The 21,017-nt window shown below is 48.7% G+C and overlaps 1 long non-coding RNA gene and 1 pseudogene across 1 annotated transcript in view; one reads left to right on the forward strand and one right to left on the reverse strand.

Moving 5' to 3' along the window:
- Positions 1-21,017, reverse strand: part of LOC139235427 (zinc finger protein 271-like) — a 136,781-nt pseudogene that overhangs the window by 36,909 nt on the left and 78,855 nt on the right.
- The window catches only part of LOC139235639 (uncharacterized), a 47,092-nt gene that overhangs the window by 23,865 nt on the left and 2,210 nt on the right, over positions 1-21,017 (forward strand). The gene's annotated exons all lie outside the window — the stretch shown is intronic.

Genomic DNA, 21,017 nt, shown 5'->3' on the forward strand with positions numbered 1-21,017 from the left:
CCCAATAGTTGTTAAAGGACTTATTGTGGGGGGTGGGGGCCTTAAAAGAATCACTATCACTAGAGATAAAGTAGGAAGCAAACTAATGGGATTAAAGGTGGACAAGTCTCCTGGACCTGATGACATGCATCCCAGGGTCTTAAGAGAAGTGGCTGCAGAGATAGTGGATGCACTGGTTGTAATCTACCAATATTCCCTGAATTCTGGAGAGGTACCAGTGGACTGGAATACTGTAAATCTATTTAAGAAAGGAGGGAGACAGAAAGCAGGAAACTATAGACCAGTTAGCCTACCATCTATCAATGGGAAAATACTGGAGTCCATCATTTAGGAAGTAGTAGCAGGACATTTAGAAAATCATATTGCAGTCAAGCAGAGTCAGCATGGTTTTATGAAAGGGAAATCATGTTTGACAAATTTGCTGGAGTTGTTTCAAGATGTAACGAGCAGAGTGGATAAAGGACAACCCGTTGATGTATATTTGGATTTCCAGAAAGTATTCGATAAGGTTACTGCACAGGCTAGTGCTCACGGGGTTGTCGATAATATATCAGCATGGATCGAGGATTGGGCAACACACAAAACAGAGTCGGGATAAATGGGTCATTTTCAGTTTGGCAAACTGTAACTAGTGGGGTGCCGCAGGGATCAGTGCTGGGACCTCAACTATTTATAATTGATATTAATAAATTGGATGAAGGGACCGAGTGTAACGCAACCAAATTATTGATGATACAAAGATAGGTGGGAAAGCAAGTTGTGAGGAGGACGCAAAGAATCTACAAAGGGATATAGACAGGCTCAGTGAGTGGGCAAAAATCTGGCAGATGGACGACAATGTGGTAAAATGTCAGTTTATCTCCTTTTGGTAGGAAAAATAACAGCAAATTATTATTTAAATGGATGATTACAAAATACTGTTATACAGAGGGATCTGGGGGTTCTTGTACATGAAACTCAAAAAGTTAGTATGTAGGTACAGCAAGTAATCAGGAAGGCAAATAGAATTCTGGCCTTTATTGCAAGGGGACGGAGTATAAAAGTCGAAGTCCTGCTACAACTGTACAGGTTATTGGTAAGACCACAGCTGGAGTACTGCGCACAGTTTTGGTCTGGACTTGTCTCCATTCCCGTGCCGAGGGGATTTCTACACCAGACAGGAGAGGAACCAGGGAGTGAACCTGAAGGTACCTTCTGTGGATGTGTTCAGTTATATACTCCATGCTTCCCCTCCCTCCCATTTCTCCCCTCCCCTGAAGGTGCTGACTCTGGCTGCGTTCAGTTCTACACGCATTGGTTCCCCACCCCTGAAGATACTGACTCTGGCTGGGTTCAGTTCTACACTCACTGGTTCCCCTCCCCTGAAGGTACTGACTCTGGCTGGGTTCAGTTTTACAGCGTCATTGACCCATTTTGGTCAGAGACACACCTGCTCGGCCCGACGCAAGGTTTCATGACATTTAACATTGCATCTAAAACATGGTGTTGACAGTGCATTGATACAACTTTGCTCAAATTGTGTGGTTTGTACATCTCAACCACAATGTCTGACATTTACAGAGAAGTGCACATCGCGCAGTCTCAGCCGACTGTGGTTTACATTCTTGTAGCCAAACATCCTGTCCCATGTGATTTCTTGGAACAGTGTATGCGATGTACTTTATTATTACAGCTCCATCCTCCTGTTGCTGGGGCAACCGGGTTTGCTTCTGACCTACTTTGACTATTGCCAGCGTCTTTCGACAGTGAGATTCTAAAATCCTACTTCATCGACAATCACTGGTTGCCCTCTGGCCCTCCCCTTAAGGTGCTGACTCTGGCTTTGTTCAGTTCTACACTCACTGGTTCCCCTCCCCTGAAGGTACTGAATCTGACTGGGTTCAGTTCTACACTCACTGGTTCCCCTCCCCTGAAGGTACTGACTCTGACTGGGTTCAGTTATGCACTCACTGGTTCCCCTCCCCTGAAGGTGCTGACTCTGGCTGGGTTCAGTTCTACACTCACTGGTTCCCCTCCCCTGAAGGTACTGACTCTGGCTGGGTTCAGTTCTACACTCACTGGTTCCCCTCCCCTGAAGGTGCTGACTCTGGCTGGGTTCAGTTCTGCAATAACTGGTTCCCCTCCCTCTCCTCCCCTGTAGGAGTAGAATTTGGCTGGGTTCAGTTGTGCATTCACTGGTTCCCCTCCCCTGAAGGTGTTGAGTCTAGCTGGTTTCAGTTCTACACTCACTGGTTCCCCTCCCCTGAAGGTACTGACTCTGGGTGGGTTTAGTTCCAGACATTGACATCATTCACTTTGTTCCTGCACCAAGATGGCCGCGCATGCGCTCTGCTACTCACTGAATCAAAATAGCGGAGCGCTGAGCCTGCCTTCCTGAATGAAGATGGCCACTGTTAGCCTGAGCCTGTGACCGGGAGAAAGCCTCGAAACTGCAACCGCCGATATTCGAGTTATTATTCCGGGCTTGCAGCGGGCATCGTTTTTTTATGAAGCCTCCCCGCTGGTCCATTACTCCACTCTATCCTGCTGAAAAGGACACTTCTGAGGAGCCTGTACAAAATGTGTCGCCACCGCCATTACACGCACAGCGCATGCTCACTGAGCTCCTATAGTCTGGGTGCAGCACATTCTCCCCCGTGGGGCATGCTGGGTACATAAGACCATGAGAAATAGGAGCAAGAGTGGGCCACCCAGACCCCCGAGCCTGCTCCCCATTCAATAAGGTCATGGCTGGTCTGATCACAGACTCAGCTCCACTTCCCTGCCCGCTCCCCAGAACCCTCCACTCCCTTACCACACCTGGAGTCCTATGCCCTGTTTTGGTCTCATTCTCTCAGGAAGGAGAGGCTTGCCTTGCTTAGATACAGAGTAAAGCTTACTCAACACTATCCCACGAGACATTCCAAGGTGAGATATGGAGTATATCTCCCTCAACCTGTCCCATGCATTCCAGAGTGGATACTGCATTGGTTAGATAATGAATAAAGCTCACTCTACACTATCCTATCAAACACTTCCAGGATAGGTACAGCATGAATTAAATATACAATAAATCTGTGCTAAATGAACTGTACCCCATTGAGAGTCAGTGCCAGAGGAAACTACAGCATGTGATAGATACAGAATAAAGCTCCCTCTACACTGTTCTGAACAATCCCAGGGCAGGTAAAGCATGGGTTAGATGACCATAGCTGGCCCCTCGAGCGAGGATAATTTGCTTCCACATGAGTTTACAGATGTTTCAATGAAGGACCCAATGTTCCAGTCCTGACCTCCAATTGAGGAGGTGGAAGATGCCTATGGGTGGATTATTTTTAACGTGTGGTGACCGTTGCACACCAGCCACGACACGGGCATGACAGAGCTAGGATTGGTCCAGTGGCAAGGGTTAATCAGGATTACTGGAGACCTGTTTTGCTGTACGGAGCTAGTGTGCACAAATATAACGGTGTGGGCTGGTCCGTCCTACCCCTGGGCTCTCGCCTCTTTTGCGCCCGGTACCGTCATTCGCTGCACCTCCGCCACGATCTCTCGCCACTCCTCCATCACAAACATTCACTGCACCTCCGCCACGATCTCTCGCCACTCCTCCACCACAAACATTCACTTCACCTCCGCCACGATCCCTCTCCGCTCCCCCTCCAAAAAAACACTCGCCGCACCTCCGACACAATCTCCTGCCCCATCTCTGCACCAAACATTCGCTAAACCTCCATCACGATCACCCACCAAATCTCAGGCATGCTCCCTCATCACTCCTCTGCCCCGATCACTCGTCACAAGTCCAGCACAACCTTCCATGTTCCTCTGCTGTACCAGGGTCCTGCTCATGCTCCAAATGGCAATCTGGGCCCTTATGATGTCACCCAGTCGTCTACCTCGAAGCCGTCACATATTTGTGTCAGCTCACACTGAAGCTGCAGTGGTTCGCTCCTGCTGTTTTTATAGCCCCAACCTGCGGAGATGTTCTCTCGCAGGTTGGGGTGGCCCATGATGTGATACATGGGTTAGATACAGTGTAGAGATCCCGTTACTCTACTGTGCCACATTAAATACTCTCAGGTGAAGTACAGCACGGTTTAAACAGAGTAAATCTCTCTCTAGACGGTCCCAATAAACAGTCCCAGGGCAGGTACAGCATGGGTTATATCCAGAATAAAGCTCCCTCAACATTGTCGCAACAAACAGACGAGGGCTGCTACAGCACATATGGAGTACATGTCCCACAAACACTCCAGGGCAGGAACAGCACGGGATAATTACAGAGTAATTCCTCCCTCTACACTGTTCCAATAAAAAAATCCCAGGGCAGGTATAGCACAACTATTTCGTTGTTGATCTGTAAATCAAGTGCCCCCAGATTACAGCTGGGTTGGGGGGGCACTATAACCAACAAAATAAACCAATTAAACTTTGGACAGTAAACTTAAATCAAATTAAAATTTGGTTGCTGGGGGTGATGATGCACTCCAGTCACTCCGGCTGAGGAGCTCCTCCCGGAGTCACAGTGCGCATTTCGTCCTCCAAGGGGTATAACGGATATGAGTAGGTACACAGTAAATATCCCAATACACTGTCCCATAACACTCTCCCAGGGCAGGTACAACATGGATTAAATACAGACCAAAGCTTCCGCTATACAGTTCCCAGGGCAAGTACAGTACAGGTTAGACACAGAGTACATCTCCCTCTAACGTCCCAGGCATTCCAGGGCAGATACAGCATTTATTAGATATTGAGGAGATCTCCCTCTATAATGTTCAACCAGACATTCCCAGGGCATGTACAACACGGGTTAGATATAGAGGAAAGTACCCTCTACACTGATCTATCAAACACTCCCATCACAGGTACAGCACGGGTTTGATACAGAGTAAAACTCCCTCTACACTGTCCATCAAACACTCCTAGGGCACGTACAGCACTGGGTACAAACAGAGTAAATTCCCTCTACACTGTCCTATCAGCCACTCCAGGGCAAGTACAGAAAGGGTTGTAATGCACAGTAAATATCCCTGTACATTGTCCCATTAACCATTCCCAGGATAGGTAAAGCACGGGTTAGATACAGAGTATATCTCCCTCCACACTGTCCCATCAAACACACCCAGGGCAGGAACAACACGGGTTACATATTGAGTAAAAATCACTCTACACTGTCCTGTCAAACACTCTGAGCGAAGATACAGCACAGAGTAGATACAGAGAAAAACGTGCTCTACACTATCCCATGAAAAACTGCCAGGGCGGGTACAGCAGGGGTTAGAGAGAAATGTTTAGGCTGGATGTTCCAGAATTGAGGCCTGGGCAACAGAGGGCACAGCCACAAAAGCCACCAATGGTTGAACAATTATAATCGGGGGATACTCAAAAAGACTGATATCTCATGGGCGGGAGCGGCGGGCGTGGGGGTGTTGTGGGGGCAGTGTGAGCGGAAATTTTGAAATCAAGGCATTGCTTCACTGTAGGTCAGCGAGCACAGGGGTGATGGGTGAGCTGGACTTGGTGCGAGTTCGGACATGGGCAGCCGAGTTTTGGATCAACACTAGTTTATGTAGGTCAGAATGTGGGAGGAGTGCATTGGAATAGTCAAGTCCAGAAGTAAAAAAAGGCATGGATGAGGGCTTCAGCAGTGGATGAGCTGAGGCATGAGCGGAGATGGGCGATGTTACAGAGGTGGAAATAGGCATTCTTAGTTATTTTGTGGATATGTGGTCAAAAACTTATTTCAGGGTTAAGTATGTCACCAAGGTTGCGAACAGTCTGGTTCAGGCTCAGACAGAAGTTGGGGAGAGGGATGGAGTCGGTCACTAGGGAACGGAGCTTGTAGTAATGATGATTACAAATATCAGAATATTTCACAGGCTATCACGTGCAAAATATGTGGATCAGTTTTTAATATTCGATTGGTTTCAAAAACAGGTTAACTGATCGAGAAAGTAACGGATTTCAAATCTTATGCAAGACAGTTCAATAAAGGGGTGGTTCAAAAGATTTCAGCTGAGTTTAAAGTGAGACACTGCAGTTAAGTCTACTACAACCACAACTCATGTATGAAAATGGAACAAGTTTGGAGTTTGATATGCTAGAAAGCGAACTAGGTGAGAAGTGATATAAGTTAGATTAAGAAAAAGCCCGAAAAGGGAACAGTCCGTAACAGAACATCAATTAATCTCCTCTGATCATGAAGGAATCAAATATTCAACAAATTGTGTTTGAAACGAAGATAATTCATTCAACATTTATAGAGGGAATTAATCTCCAGCTTTACAATCTATATTAACGACTTGGAAAAAGGGACTTAGTGTAACATAGCCAAGTTTGCTGATGATACAAAGATCGAAGGAAAGGCAATGTGTGAGGAGTGCACAACAAATCTGCAAAAGGACATAGACAGGCTAAGTGAGTGAGCAAAAATTTGGCAGATGGACTATAATGTTGCAAAGTGTGAGGTCATGCACTTTGGCAGAAAAAATCAAAGAGCAACATATTATTTAAATGGCGAAAGATTGCAAAGTACTGCAGTACAGCAGGACCTGGGAATACTTGTGCATGAAATGCAACAGGCTAGTATGTAGGTAGAGCAAGTGATCAGGAAGGCCAATGGTATCTTGGCCTTTATTGCAAAAGGGATAGGGTACAAAAGCAGGAAAATCTTGCTACAGCTATATGTGAGGCCACACCTGGAATACTGCGTGCAGTTTTGGTTTCCATATTTATGAAAGGATATACTTGCTTTGGAGGCAGCTCAGAGAAGGTTCACGAGGTTGATTCTGGGCATGAGTCGTTTGACTTATGAGGAAAAATTAAGTAGGTTGGGCCTCTACTCACTGGAATTCAGAAGAATGAAAGGTGATCTTATCAAAACGTATAAGATTATGAGGGGGCTTGATAAGGTGGATGCAGAGAGGATGTTTCCACTGATAATGGGGAGTCTAGAATTAGAGTGCATGATCTTAGTATAAGGGGCCGCCCATTTAAAAGAGAGATGAGGAGCAATTTCTTCTCTCCGAGAGTTGTAAATCTATGGAATTCACTGCCTCAGAGAGCTGTGGAAGTTGGGCCATTGAATAAATTTAAGACAGAAATAGACAGTTTCTTAAAAGATATGGAAATATGGGGGCATGGGGAGCAGGCGGGGAAGTGGAACTGAGTCCATGATCAGATCAGCCATGATCTTATTGAATGGCGGAGCATGCTCGAGGGGCCATACGGCCTACTCCTGTTGCTATTTCTTATGTTTTATGTTCAGGTATAGAGGTTATTAAGATAACCAGAAACAAACAAGAGCTGCCAGAATGAACATGGTTCAGTGCCCAATGCAATCACAGTAAATCGTGTTCTAGTCACAAATGTAATCTTTCTCCTCAACCTATTTAAAACTGAGATGAGGAGGAATTTCTTCTCTGAGGGTTGTAAATCTGTGGAATTCTCTGCACCAGTGAGCAGTGGAGGCTGGGTCATTGTATATATTTAAGGCGGAGATAGCCAGATTTTTGATCGATAAGGGAGTCAAGGGTTCTAGGGAGTGGGCAAGGAAGTGGAACTGAGTCTGTGATCAGACCAGCCATGAACTTATTGAATGGGGAGCAGGCCCGGGGGTCTGGGTGGCCCACTCCTGCTCTTATTTCTCATGGTCATATGTACCCAGCATGCCCCGCAGGGGAGAATGAGCCGCACCCAGACGACAGGAGCTCAGTGCGCAGGCGCGGGTCCTGGCTGTGTTTGGAGCATGCACGGTGCATGTAATGGCGGAGGAGACACGTTTTGTACAGGCTCCTAAGAAGTGTCCTTTTCAGTGGGACGGAGCAGAGTAATAGAAACATAGAAACATAGAAAATAGGTGCAGGAGTAGGACATTTAGCCCTTCCAGCCTGCACCGCCATTCAATGAGTTCATGGCTGAACATGCACTTCAGTACCCCCTTCCTGCTTTGTCGCCATACCCCTTGATCCCCCGAGTAGTAAGGACTTCATCTAACTCCCTTTTGAAAATATTTAGTAAATTGGCCTCAACTACTTTCTGTGGTAGAGAATTCCACAAGTTCACCATTCTCTGGGTGAAGAAGTTTCTCCTCATCTCGGTCCTAAATGGCTTACCCCTTATCCTTCAACTGTGTCCCCTGGTTCTGGACTTCCCCAACATTGGGAACATTTTTCCTGCATCTAACCTGTCTAAACCCGTCAGAATTTTAAACGTTTCTATGAGGTCCCCTCTCATTCTTCTGAACTCCAGTGAAAACAAGCCCAGTTGTTCCAGTCTTTCTTGATAGGTCAGTCCCACCATCCCGGGAATCAGTCTGGTGAATCTTCGCTGCACTCCCTCAATAGCAAGAATGTCCTTCCTCAAGTTAGGAGACCAAAACTGTACACAATACTCCAGGTGTGGCCTCACCAAGGCCCTGTACAACTGTAGCAACACCTCCCTGCCCCTGTACTCAAATCCCCTCGCTATGAAGGCCAACATGCCATTTGCTTTCTTAACCGGCTGCTGTACCTGCATGCCAACCTTCAATGACTGATGTACCATGACCCCCAGGTCTCGTTGCACCTCCCCTTTTCCTAATCTGTCACCATTCAGATAATAGTCTGTCTCTCTGTTTTTACCACCAAAGTGGATAACCTCACATTTATCCACATTATACTTCATCTGCCATGCATTTGCCCACTCACCTAACCTATCCAAGTCACTCTGCAGCCTCATAGCATCCTCCTCGCAGCTCACACTGCCACCCAACTTAGTGCCATCTGCAAATTTGGAGATACTACATTTAATCCCCTCGTCTAAATCATTAATGTACAATGTAAACAGCTGGGGCCCCAGCACAGAACCTTGCGGTACCCCACTAGTCACTGCCTGCCATTCTGAAAAGTACCCATTTACTCCTACTCTTTGCTTCCTGTCTGACAAGCAGTTCTCAATCCATGTCAGCACACTACCCCCAATCCCATGTGCTTTAACTTTGCACATTAATCTCTTGTGTGGGACCTTGTCCAAAGCCTTCTGAAAGTCCAAATATACCACATCAACTGGTTCTCCCTTGTTCACTTTACTGGAAACATCAAAATTCCAGAAGATTTGTCAAGCATGATTTCCCTTTCACAAATCCATGCTGAATTGGACCTATCATGTCATCATTTTCCATATGCACTGCTATGACATCCTTAATAATTGATTCCATCATTTTACCCACTACTGAGGTCAGGCTGACCGGTCTATAATTCCCTGTTTTCTCTCTCCCTTTTTTTAAAAAGTGGGGTTACATTGGCTACCCTCCACTCCATAGGAACTGATCCAGAGTCAATGGAATGTTGGAAAATGACTGTCAATGCATCCACTATTTAAAAGGCCACCTCCTTAAGTACTCTGGGATGCAGTCCATCAGGCCCTGGGGATTTATCGGCCTTCAATCCCATCAATTTCCCCAACACAGTTTCCCGACTAATAAGGATTTCCCTCAGTTCCTCCTCCTTACTAGACCCTCTGACCCCTTTTATATCCGGAAGGTTGTTTGTGTCCTCCTTAGTGAATACTGAACCAAAGTACTTGTTCAATTGGTCTGCCATTTGTTTGTTCCCAGTTATGACTTCCCCTGATTCTGACTGCAGGGAACCTACGTTTGTCTTTACTAACCTTTTTCTCTTGACATACCTATAGAAACTAATGGACCAGCGGGGAGCTGGGGAGGCTTCATAAACAATCGGTGCTCACTGCAAGCGCGGAATAATAACCGGAATATCGGCGGTTGCAGCTTTGGGGCTTTCTCCTGGTCACAGGCCCAGGCCAACGGCTGCCATCTTTGTGCAGGAAGGCATGTTCACGCCGCCAATTTGATTCACTGAGCAGCACAGCGCAGGCATGGCCATCTTGGTGCAGGAACAAAGTGAATGATGTCAGTGTCTGGAACTGAACCCAGCCAGAGTCAGTACCTTCAGGGGAGGGGAACCAGTGAGTGTAGAACTGAACCCAACCAGAGTCAGTACCTTCAGGGGAGGGGAACCAATGAGTGTAGAACTGAACCCAGCCATAGTCAGTACCTTCAGGGGAGGGGAATCAGTGACTGTAGAACTAAACCCATCCATAGTCAGTACCTTCAAGGGAGAGGAACCAGTGACAGTAGAAGTAAACCCAGCCAGAGTCAGCATCTTCAGTTGTGGGGAAATAGGGGAGGAACGGAGGGGACCCAGTGATTGCAGAAATGACCCCAGCCAGAGACCGCACCATCAGGGGAGCAGAGGTAGGGAAGCAGTGAGTCCGGAACTGAACACAACCAGACTCAGCATCTTCAGGGGAGGTGGGGAACCAGTGAGTGTCGACCTGAACCCAGCCACAGTCAGAACATTCAGGGGAGGAGAGGGACGGGAACCAGTGAGTGTAGAATTGAACCCAACCAGAATTGGTGGTGAAAACTGGGAGCAGAGGAGAAACAGGCTGGAAATGTGTGTTGATTTGGATTTCAGCGCTGCAGGAGGGACAATGTGTGGGATAGGGATTTACAGCTTTGGAAGAACAAGAGAGAAAAGAATGTTCCATGGAAACTAGATGTGTCTATTCTGAATTTGTGTCTTGTACTGACAGTGATGAGTTTTGTTATCTCCTTTTACAGCGTATTAGAAGGGGAGATTTTCAGACAGGAAACACAAACCCAACATCGTGTCAAGATCTGACGGAGTCAATCGATTCATCAGGACCTGAATATCATCATCCTTTGAAAGTGGAAGGAGAAATGTTTGTCTGTTCGCTCTGTGCGAAAAGATTTCAAACATCTGTGGAAAGAGCTTTAACCAGTTACACAGCCTGAAGAAACATCGCACCTTTCACAGCGGAGAGAAACTGTAAACGTGTTGTGTGTGTGGGTGAGGCTTCAACTGATCGTCCAACCTGGAGAGTCACAAGGATACCCGCACCATGGAGAAACCGTGGAAATGTGGGGACTGTGGGAAGGGATTCAGATCACATCTGTCCTGGAAATTCATCAACACAGTCATACTGGGGAGAGGCCGTTCACCTGCTCTGAGTGTGGGAAGCGATTCACTCAGTCATCCGACCTGCTGAAACACCAGCGAGTTCACACTGGGGAGAGGCCGTTCACCTGCTCGGTGTGTGGGAAGGCATTCACTGCATCATCCGACCTGCTGAAACACCAGCGAGTTCACACTGGGGAGAGGCCGTTCACCTGCTCGGAGTATGGGAAGGGATTCACTTGTTCATCCAACCTGCTGAAACACCAGCGAGTTCACACTGGGCAGAGGCCGTTCACCTGCTGTGAGTGTGGGAAGGGATTCACTTGTTCATCCAACCTGCTGACACACCAGCGAGTTCACACTGGGGTGAGGCCGTTCACCTGCTCTGAGTGTGGGAAGGGATTCACTCAGCCATCCATCCTGCTGACACACCAGCGGGTTCACACTGGGGAGAGGTCGTTCACTTGCTCTGAGTGTGGGAAGGGATTCACTCAGTCATCCCACCTGCAGTCACACCAGCGAGTTCATACTGGGGAGAGTCCGTTCACCTGCTATGAGTGTGGGAAGGGATTCACTTGTTCATCCCACCTGCTGACACACCAGGGAGTTCACACTGGGGAGAGGCATCACTTGCTCTGAATGTGGGAAGGGATTTACTCAGTCATCCAACCTGCTGATACACCAGCGAGTACACACTGGGGAGAGGCCGTTCACTTGCTCGGAGTGTGGGAAGGCATTCACTCAGGCATCCCACCTGCTGACACACCAGCGAGTTCACACTGGGGAGAGGCCATTCACCTGCTCGGAGTGCGGGAAGGGATTCACTCAGTCATCCACCCTGCTGAAACACCAGCGAGTTCACAAGTGACTACAGGAGTTGGATTCTGCTGTTATTGATGCTGTTAATCACATCCCAACTGAACCATGTTCATTCTGACAGTTGGGGTTTGTCTCTGTTGATGTTAATAACCCTGTAACTGGGCTGGACTTTAATATTCTGGATATATTGCTGATTGTGTTCTCGGGGCTGCAGTGTCCATTTAAGAAACACTGTGGGTTATCTTTCCCCTTAATTCAGCAATTCTCAACAGAAATTTCGTTTGCAATAAAATTATTAACTTTTACTTTAATCCTAAATTGATCTTTGGTACAAAATCTACAATAGTGTGTGAAAGTTACCACTGAATAAAATCTCCAATTGGAAAGAGCTTGCTGACAATTCTTAATGACTTGCTCATTACACACAGTGGCCCCTCCATATCCACCAGAAAGAAGGGGAATGGGAATTGGTGGGGAATCAGTGTACCCAAATGTTGTCCTTCCCATCTGGGTGTGTCAATGCTCTCGGCACGAGAATGGAGACAAGTCCAGACCAAAACTGTGCGCAGTAGCCCAGGTGTGGTCTTACAGATGTTGCAGGACTTCCTTACTTTTAGACTCCATCCCCTTTGCAATAAAGGCCAGCTGTACCTGCATGCAAACATTTTGAGTTTCATGTAAAGAATCCCCATATCTCTCTGTATAACAGCATTTTATAATCGTCCACATCTAAATCATAAATTGCTTTTTTTTTCCTACCAAAGGAAATCACCTGATATTTTACCACATTATAGTCCATCTGCCAGATTTTTGCCCACTCACTGAGCCTATCCATATCCCTTTGTAGATTCTCTGCGTCCTCCTCACAACTTGCTTTCCCACCTATCTTTGTACCATCGGCAAATTTGGCTGCGTTACACTCGGTCCCTTCATCCAAGTCATTCATATAAATTGTAATCAGTTGAGGCCCCAGTAATTATCACTGCGGCACCCCACTAGTTACTGTTTGCCAACCTGAAAATGACCCATTTATCCGGACACTCTGTTTTCTGTTAGTTCAGCAATCCTCTATCCATGCTGATATATTATCCGCACCCCGTGAGCTCTTAGCATGTGCAGTAATATTTTGTGTGGAACCTTATTGAATGCTTTCTGGAAATCAAAATATACAGCATCAAGTGGTTCTCCCTTATCCACTCTGCTCGTTCCATCCTCAAACAACTACAGCAAATTTGTCAAACATGATTTCCCTTTCATAAAAACATGCTAACTCTTCCTTACTGCAGTATGGTTTTCTAAATGTCCTGCTAGTACTTCCTTAATGATGAACTCGAGTATTTTCCAACTGACAGATGGAAGGCTAACTGATGTATAGCTTCCTGCTCTCTGTCTCCCTCCTTACTTGAATAGGCGTGTTACATTTGCAGTTTTCCAGTCCACTGGGACCTCTCCAGAATTCAGGGTATTTTGGTGGATTACAACCAATGCATGCACTATCTCTGCAACTAATTATTTTAAGACCCAAGGATGTATGCCATCAGGTCCAGAGGACTTGTCCACCTTTAGTCACATTAGTTTGATTAGCACTTTATCTGTAGTGATAGTGATTGTTTTAAGCCATCCCCCCCACTCCCCCTCCGCAATAGCTCCTTGGTTGTCAACTGTTAGTATGTTTTTAGTGTCCTCTACCGTGAAGCCTAATACAAAATATTCGTTCAAAAACTCTGCCATTTCCGTGTTTCCCATTAGTAATTCTCCAATGTCATCCTCTAAGCGAGCAATGTTTACTTTAGATACTCGTTTCCTTTTTATATCCCTGCAGAAGCTCTTACTGTCTGTTTTTATATTTCTTGCTAGTTTGCTCTCATCTGCTCTCTTCTCTGTCTTTTTAATTTTTTAGTCGTCCTTTGCAGGTTTCTAAAAATTCCCAATCCATTGGCCTTCCACTGTCCTTCACAACATTATCTGCCATTTTTTCCAATTTGATACCATCCTTTACTTCCATGACGACACTTGTTGCACACGTGATTGACCAGGACACGAGAAGTGTGGTTGCTCCACAACGACAGGGTTTCATCTGTTTCAACAGAAACAACTACACTGTGTTATTTCCTGAAATAATCCCCGCTGTCTGGCCTGAATGAATCCATGTCACTACCAAATGCTACAATGTTTCCTCCACCCCACAGAGTTCCATCTGTTTAAAGCCACAACAGAAATGTCCCATTTCCTCCTGGAGTTTGAGGGACATCAGCTTTTACAATGCGGCAGAGTTTCAGCCAATGAGCGAGATCCAGACCCAGCCTCGCCCACTGGGGCTACAAGCCCCACCTCTCGCACACTGTGATTGGTTGGAGGACCAACCGACTGCCTGGTCCTCCAGCCCCGCCCCCATTCTCCCTATTGGTCGGGAGCTGCCGTCAATCAGCCGGGCAGTGTGAGCTGAGCATGCACAGTGGGTGAGTCAGCAGGTGAGAGATGGGCGGAGGGAGGGAGCGGGTTAATAAAGAACGCGCTTATTTGTACTGCCAAAATGGCCGCCACGCCGCACCATTTGTCTATGATTGGTCCCTTGGAGGATAAGCCACACCCTGAGATTTCACTGGAATGTGTAACTGGAACCGCCCATCCCAAGGTCTCACTGACTTTGCAAATTGTAACTTGATCCACTTTGAATTCCTGAAGTGACAGAGGACAGAGCTCCCCATAAGATACCAAAGTACCTTGCCCCCATCCCAGTGCATGCCTCCCGCAGCCGAAGTACATTACCCCAGTCCCAAGATCTGCCTCCCCCAGCTGAAGTGCTTTACCCCAGTCCCAATACATGCCTTCCCCAGCCGAAGTGCTTTACCCCAGTCCCAAGATAAGCCTCCCCCAGCAGAAGGGCTTTACCCCAGTCCCAGTGCAAGCCTCCCCCAGCCGAAGTACATTACCCCAGTCCCAGTGCATGCCTCCCCCAGTCAAAATGCATTACCCCCATCCCAGTGCATGCCTCCCCCAGCTGAAGTACTTTACCCCAGTCCCAATACATGCCTCCCCCAGCAGAAGGGCTTTACCCCAGTTCCAAGATATGCCTCCCCCAGCTGAATGTCTTACCCCAGTACCAGTGCATGCCTCACCCAGCAGTAGTGCCCGACACTAGTCCCATTGCATTTCTCCTCCCGCCGAAGTATCTTACCACCGTCCAAGTATATGCCTCCCACAGCCAAAGTGCCTTACCCAAGTACCAGTATAAGCCTCCCCCAGCCGAAGTGCCTTACCCCAGTCCTAGTCGATGCCTCCCCCAGGCAAAGTGCCTTACCCCAGTCCCAGTATATGCCTCCCCCAGCCGAAGGGCCTTACCAAAGTTGAAGTGCATGCCACCCCCAGCCGAAGTGCCTTACCCCAGTCACAGTACATGCCTCCCCCAGCCAAAGTGCCTTACCCCAATCAGAGTGCATGCGTCCCCCAGCCAAAATGCCTTACCCCAGTCCCAGTGCAGGCCTCCCCCAGCCAAAGTGCCTTACCCTAGTCATATTGCATTTCTCCCTCATCCGAAGTATCTTACCACCGTCCCAATATATGCCTCCCACTACTGAAGTGCCTTACCCCAGTCCCAGTGTATCACTCCCCCAGCTGAAGTGCCTTACCAAAGTTCAAGTGCATGCCTCCCCCAGCCGAAGTGCCTTACCCCAGTCACAGTGCATGCCTCCCGCAGCCGAAGGGCCTTACCAAAGTTCAAGTGCATGCCTCCCCCAGCCGAAGTGCCTTACCGCAGTCACAGTGCATGCCTCCCCCAGCCAAAGTGCCTTACCCCAGTCAGAGTGCATGCGTCCCCCAGCCAAAATGCCTTACCCCAGTCCCAGTGCAGGCCACCCCTAGCCAAAGTGCCTTACCCTAGTCCTATTGCATTTCTCCCTCATCCGAAGTGTCTTACCACCGCCCCAATATAGGCCTCCCACTGCTGAAGTGCCTTACCCCAGTCCCAGTGTATCACTCCTCCAGCTGAAGTGCCTTACCAAAGTTCAAGTGCACGCCTCCCCCAGCCGAAGTGCCTTACCCGAGTCCCAGTGCATGCCTCCCCCAGCTGAAGTGCCTTCGCCCAGTCCTAGTGCACCTGCCCCCAGCCAACGTGCCTTACCCAAGTCCGAGTGCAGGCCTCCCCCAGCCGAAGTGCCCTACCCTCGTCCTATTGCATTTCTCTCCCTGCCGAAGTGTCTTACCACTGTCCCAGTATATGCCTCCCCCAGCCAAAGTGCCTTACTCCAGTCACAGTATATGCCTCCCCCAGCCAAAGTGCCTTACCCCAGTCCCAGTATATGCCTCCCCCAGCCAAAGTGTCTTACCCCAGTCACAGTATATGCCTCCCCCAGCCAAAGTGCCTTACCCCAGTCCCAGTTTATCCCTCCTTCGGTTGAAGTGCCTTACCGCAGTCCCATTGTTATCATCCCCCAGTTGAAGTACCTTACACAAGTCCCAGGTATCCCTCCCACAGTTGAAGTGCGTTACCCGAGTCGCAGTGTATCCCTCCCACAGCTGAAGTGCCTTACCCCAGTCCCACTGTGTCCCTCCCCAGATGAAGTGCCTTACCCCAGTCCCAGTGCATGCCTCTCCCAGTTGAAATGCCTAACCGCAGTCCCAGTGCATGCCTCCACCAGTTGAAGTGCCTTACTCCAGTTCGAGTGCACACCTCTGCCAGCCGAAGTCCCTTACACCCATGCCAGTGCATGCCTCTCCCAGCCAAAGTACCTTGTCCCAGTCCCAGTATTAGCCTCCACCAACAGAAGAGCCTTAAACCAGTCGCATTTTATGCCTCCCCCAACCGAAGTGCCTTGCCACAGTGTGAGTGCATGCCTCCCCCAGCCAAAGTATTTTACCCCAGTCGCACTGCATGCCTTGCCCAGCCGAAGTGCCTTACCATAATCCCTGTATATGCCTTCCCCAGCTGAAGTGCCTTATCCCAGTCCCAGTGTATCCCTCCCCCAGTTGAAGTGCCTTAGCCCAGTCACAGTTTATGCCTCCCACAGTTGAAGTGTCTTACTCCAATCCCAGTATTAGCATCCCCCAGTTGAAGCACCTTACCCCAGTCCCATTGCATGCGTCCCCCAGCCGAAGTGCCTTACCCTAGTTAGAGTGCATGCCTCCCCCAGCCGAAGTGTCTTACCCCAGTCACAACATATGCCTCCCCCAGCCGAAGTGCCTGATCCCAGTCACAGTGCATGCCTCCCCCAGCCGAAGTGCATTAATGCAGTCCAAGTGAATGCCTCCCCCAGCCGAAGTATCTTACCCCAGTCCCAGTTTATCCCTCCCTCAATTGAAGTGCCTTACCCCAGTCCCAGTGCATGCCTCCCCCAGTTGAAGTGCCTTAGCCCAGTCCCAGTGTCTCCCTCCCCCAGTTGAAGTGCCTTATCCTAGTCCCAGTGTTAGCGTCCCCCAGTTGAAGTGCTTCATCACAGTCCCAGTGTATCCCTCCCCCAGTTGAAGTGCCTTACCCCAGTCCCAGTGTTAGCGTCCCCCAGTTGAAGTGCCTTACCACAGTCCCAGTGTATCCCTCCACCCGTTGAAGTGCATTACCCCAGTCGTAATGTATCCCTCCCCGAGCTGAAGTAGCGTTTCTCAGTGCAAATGCATGCCTCCGTCAGCCAAAGTACCCTACCCCAGTCCCAGTGAATGCCTCCCCCAGCCAAAGTGCCTTACCCAGTCCCAGTGCATGCCTCCCCCAGTTGAAGTACCTTACACAAGTACCAGGTATGCCTCCCCCCGTTGAAGTGCGTTACCCTAGTCCCAGTGTATCCCTCCCCCAGCCGAAGTGCCTAACCCCAGTGCATTCCTCCTCAGCCAAAGTGCCCTACCCCAATCCCAGTATATGCCTCCCCCAGTTGAATTGCCTTACCCCAGTCCCAGTGCACACCTCCCACAACCGAAGTACCCTACCCCAGTGCCAGTATATTCTCCACTAGCCGAAGTGCCTTTCCCTAGTCCCAGTGCATGCCTCCCTCAGTTGAAGTGCCTCAGCCCAGTCCCAGTTTATGCCTCCCCCATTTGAAGTGTCTTCTTCCAGACCCAGTGTAGCCCTCCCACAGTTGAAGTGCCTTTCCTCCAGTCCTAGGGAATCCCTCCCCCAGTTGAAGTGCCTTACCGTAGTCCCAGTGTATCCCTCCCCCAGTTGAAGTGCCTTATCCCAGTGCATCCCTCCCTTAGTTGAAGTGCCTTACCCCGGTCCAGTGTATCCCTGCCCCAGTTGAAGTGCCTTACCCAAGTCCCAGTATATGCGCCCCCAGCCTTAGTGCCTTACCCCAGTCCCAGGGTATCCCTCCCCAGCTGAAGTGCCTTAGCACTGACCCGGTGTAAGCCTCCCGCAGTTGAAGTGCCTTATTCCAAATCCAGTGTATCCCTCCCACAGTTGAAGTGTCTTTCCTCCAGTTGCAGTGTTTCGCTCCGCAGCCGAAGTGTCTTACTCCAGTCCCAGTGTATGCCACCCCCAGTTGAAGTGCCTTACCCCAGTGTCAGTTTATCCCTCCCCCAGTTGAAGTGCCTTACCCCAGTCCCAGTATATGCCTCCCCCAGCCGTAGTGCCTTACCCCAGTCCCAGTGCATGCCTCCTCAGCCAAAGTGCCCTACCCCAATCCCAATATATGCCATCCCCAGCTGTAGTGCCTTACCTCAGTCCCACTGTAACCTTCCCTCTGTTGAAGTGCCTTACCCCAGTCCCAGTGTATCCCTCCCCAGCCGAAGTGCCTTACCCCAGTGCCAGTGTATCGCTCCCCCATTTGAAGTGCCTACCCCCAGTCCCAGTACATGTCTCCCCCAGCCGAAGTGCCTTACCCCAGTCCTATTTCTGTGCACCACTTGCATGGAATGATTCGGGCCAGGAGGGGGCGGGGCTTTCCACTTGTCAATCACAAAGTGCAGAACCAATAGTTCCCTGGGTTAACAAACCCGGGGAGTGAGAGGGGTCACACAGCCCGTGTGTGGGCCCAGGCCCGAGAGACAACACTCCGCAACATCCGCTTCACACACACCCCGGCTCGTCCCCAGGCCCCGAATCACAGCCTGCAGACCCCGTGTTTACCCACCGGTTACAGACACGGTCAATGAGCGTCCGGGGGAGTGGGCTCAGCGGCCATCATCTTGGTCAGCGGCCGCCATCTTCGCCATCTTGGTCAGGGTGGGGCGTGGGAGATCGTGCTGAGCGGCCGCCATCTTGGTCTGGGCGGGTCTCGCGGCGCATGCGTGGCTTTTTCAGCAGGGACAATGGGTAGGGTGGGGCTTCAGGTTGTCTGTCAGTTTGATTGGACCACATGTTTGTGACCAGGACAGTTGCCTCTGAAAGGGAGTCTTCTTGTGCTGATTGTTGCCTGGTGACTCTGGGCCAGCCCGACTCACCTTATTGGGCCAGTCTGGGCTCACCCCATTGGGCCAGCCTGGGCTCACCCTATTGGTCCAGCCCAGGATCTGACTGTTGGGCAAGCACGGGCATACCCTATTGGGCCACTCAATTGCACTCTTTTGGGCCAGCCCAGGCTCAGCCTACTGGCCATCCCGGGCTCACCTTATTGGGGCAGCATGGGCTCACCCTATTGGACCAGCACAAAAGACGCAGTGTCCAGCAGAGAGAATCAGCAGCTCATTGATTTTATTCTCACTCTGTGCACAGCGGTGCGGAACTGAACCCAACCTTGTAAACTGGAAATGCATCATCACAGTTACATTGGGGAGAGGACGTTCACCTGCTCTGAGTGTGGGAAGTGATTCACTCAGTCATCCAACCTGCTGACACACCAGCGAGTTCACAAGTGAATGCAGGGGTTAGATTCTGCTGTTATTGCTGGTGTTAATGGCTTCCTGACTGAATCTTGTTTCTTGTGTTGGTTGGAATTTGTTTCTGCTGATGTGAATAACCCCTATAACTGGGCTGGAGTTTAATAATTTGATATTTTAAATAACAGAGTGTGTCGATATTTGATGTCTCCAAGATAAGAGGGGACTAAGTTATATCCTGTTACCGACTGCACCATTTTGTGCATTTTCTACTTTCTAACTCTACATTATTTCAGTCTCATATCTTTGGTTACTCTCAGGGACAAGTCCCAATTCCTCTTACCTTCCAGAGTACCTCTCCTTGCCTTGGTATCGAGCAAAGGTGTCAGAAACACGCGCGGGATCACAAAACACAAAACCCAGTCTCTTAATCACTTTCAGATACCGGACTGAGTGTGTGCCCCTGTTGGAGCGGATTTTTGGACATAGACTTGACTAGTATACCGGACCAAACATTTGTTTTTATTTTCCCCTTGAATGTATTTTGTAAGGGACAATACTGATGCATTGTGCTTTATACAAAAAAACACAGTTAGACTTCAAGGTATGCTGGCCTTGAGTTATGGAGATAGGAATGTGAGATAATGAACGACTGGAGAGATAAGTGGGGGTATGTTTGTCTTTACCGATGCCAAAAAGCCTGCCACTTGTTTTTTTGTTGATAAAAGGGGAACTAGTCCACTTGGATGTATATAATTCCTGTCACAATGCGATGCTGGTTTATATCAAGAGCTCAGCCTTGGACAGTAATTGTATGAAAAGCTTTGTAAACCTTGTAATGCGATGAATGGACTTAAGGACTAGTGCTAAAGCACGTGATGTAAAGTGACCTAATTTGTAAGATAAAAAACCTCACTGGAGATATCAAATTGAGAAGCTGGTTCAGAGACATGGGTCTCTAACACTTCTCCCAAAGCTTTGTCTTCGATTTAATAAATCTCTCTTTATATATTATACAGTCTCGAAATATTTTTCCACAACAAAATGGCGTCACAAACAGGATACTGTCCGATCAGACGTGATCACTTAAGACAGTATCTGGAATCTGGTGTTAGAGACTGAGAGAGAGGTGTATGAGCACGATGGGATAGTGTATAAGATACGAATAAGTAGATAGCAGGAGGAGGCTGACTAACAAGTTTGAGTTGTCCCTTTAGTAAATAAGGTCGGTGCAGAAGGGAGCTGATCACTCCAACCTAGAGGCGAAACTCCGGTGGTAAGGAAACACGCTAGCTTTTTTGCGAAGACAAAGGGTCTCCACAGAGTAGTCATGGCCGTGAGTATTACAGAAACAAAGGGAAACGTCCGAGACTGGCGAACATGGAAGGTAAGGAAGGGAATGTAAAACGCGGGCTACCCGGGTCATTAATTAATTCCTATCATTAATTGTAACTTGCGTAATTACGTAATGCCATAAAAAAGCTGATGGTGACT

Source organism: Pristiophorus japonicus, chromosome 23 (assembly GCF_044704955.1).
Source record: "Pristiophorus japonicus isolate sPriJap1 chromosome 23, sPriJap1.hap1, whole genome shotgun sequence".
Lineage (NCBI taxonomy): Eukaryota > Metazoa > Chordata > Chondrichthyes > Pristiophoridae > Pristiophorus > Pristiophorus japonicus.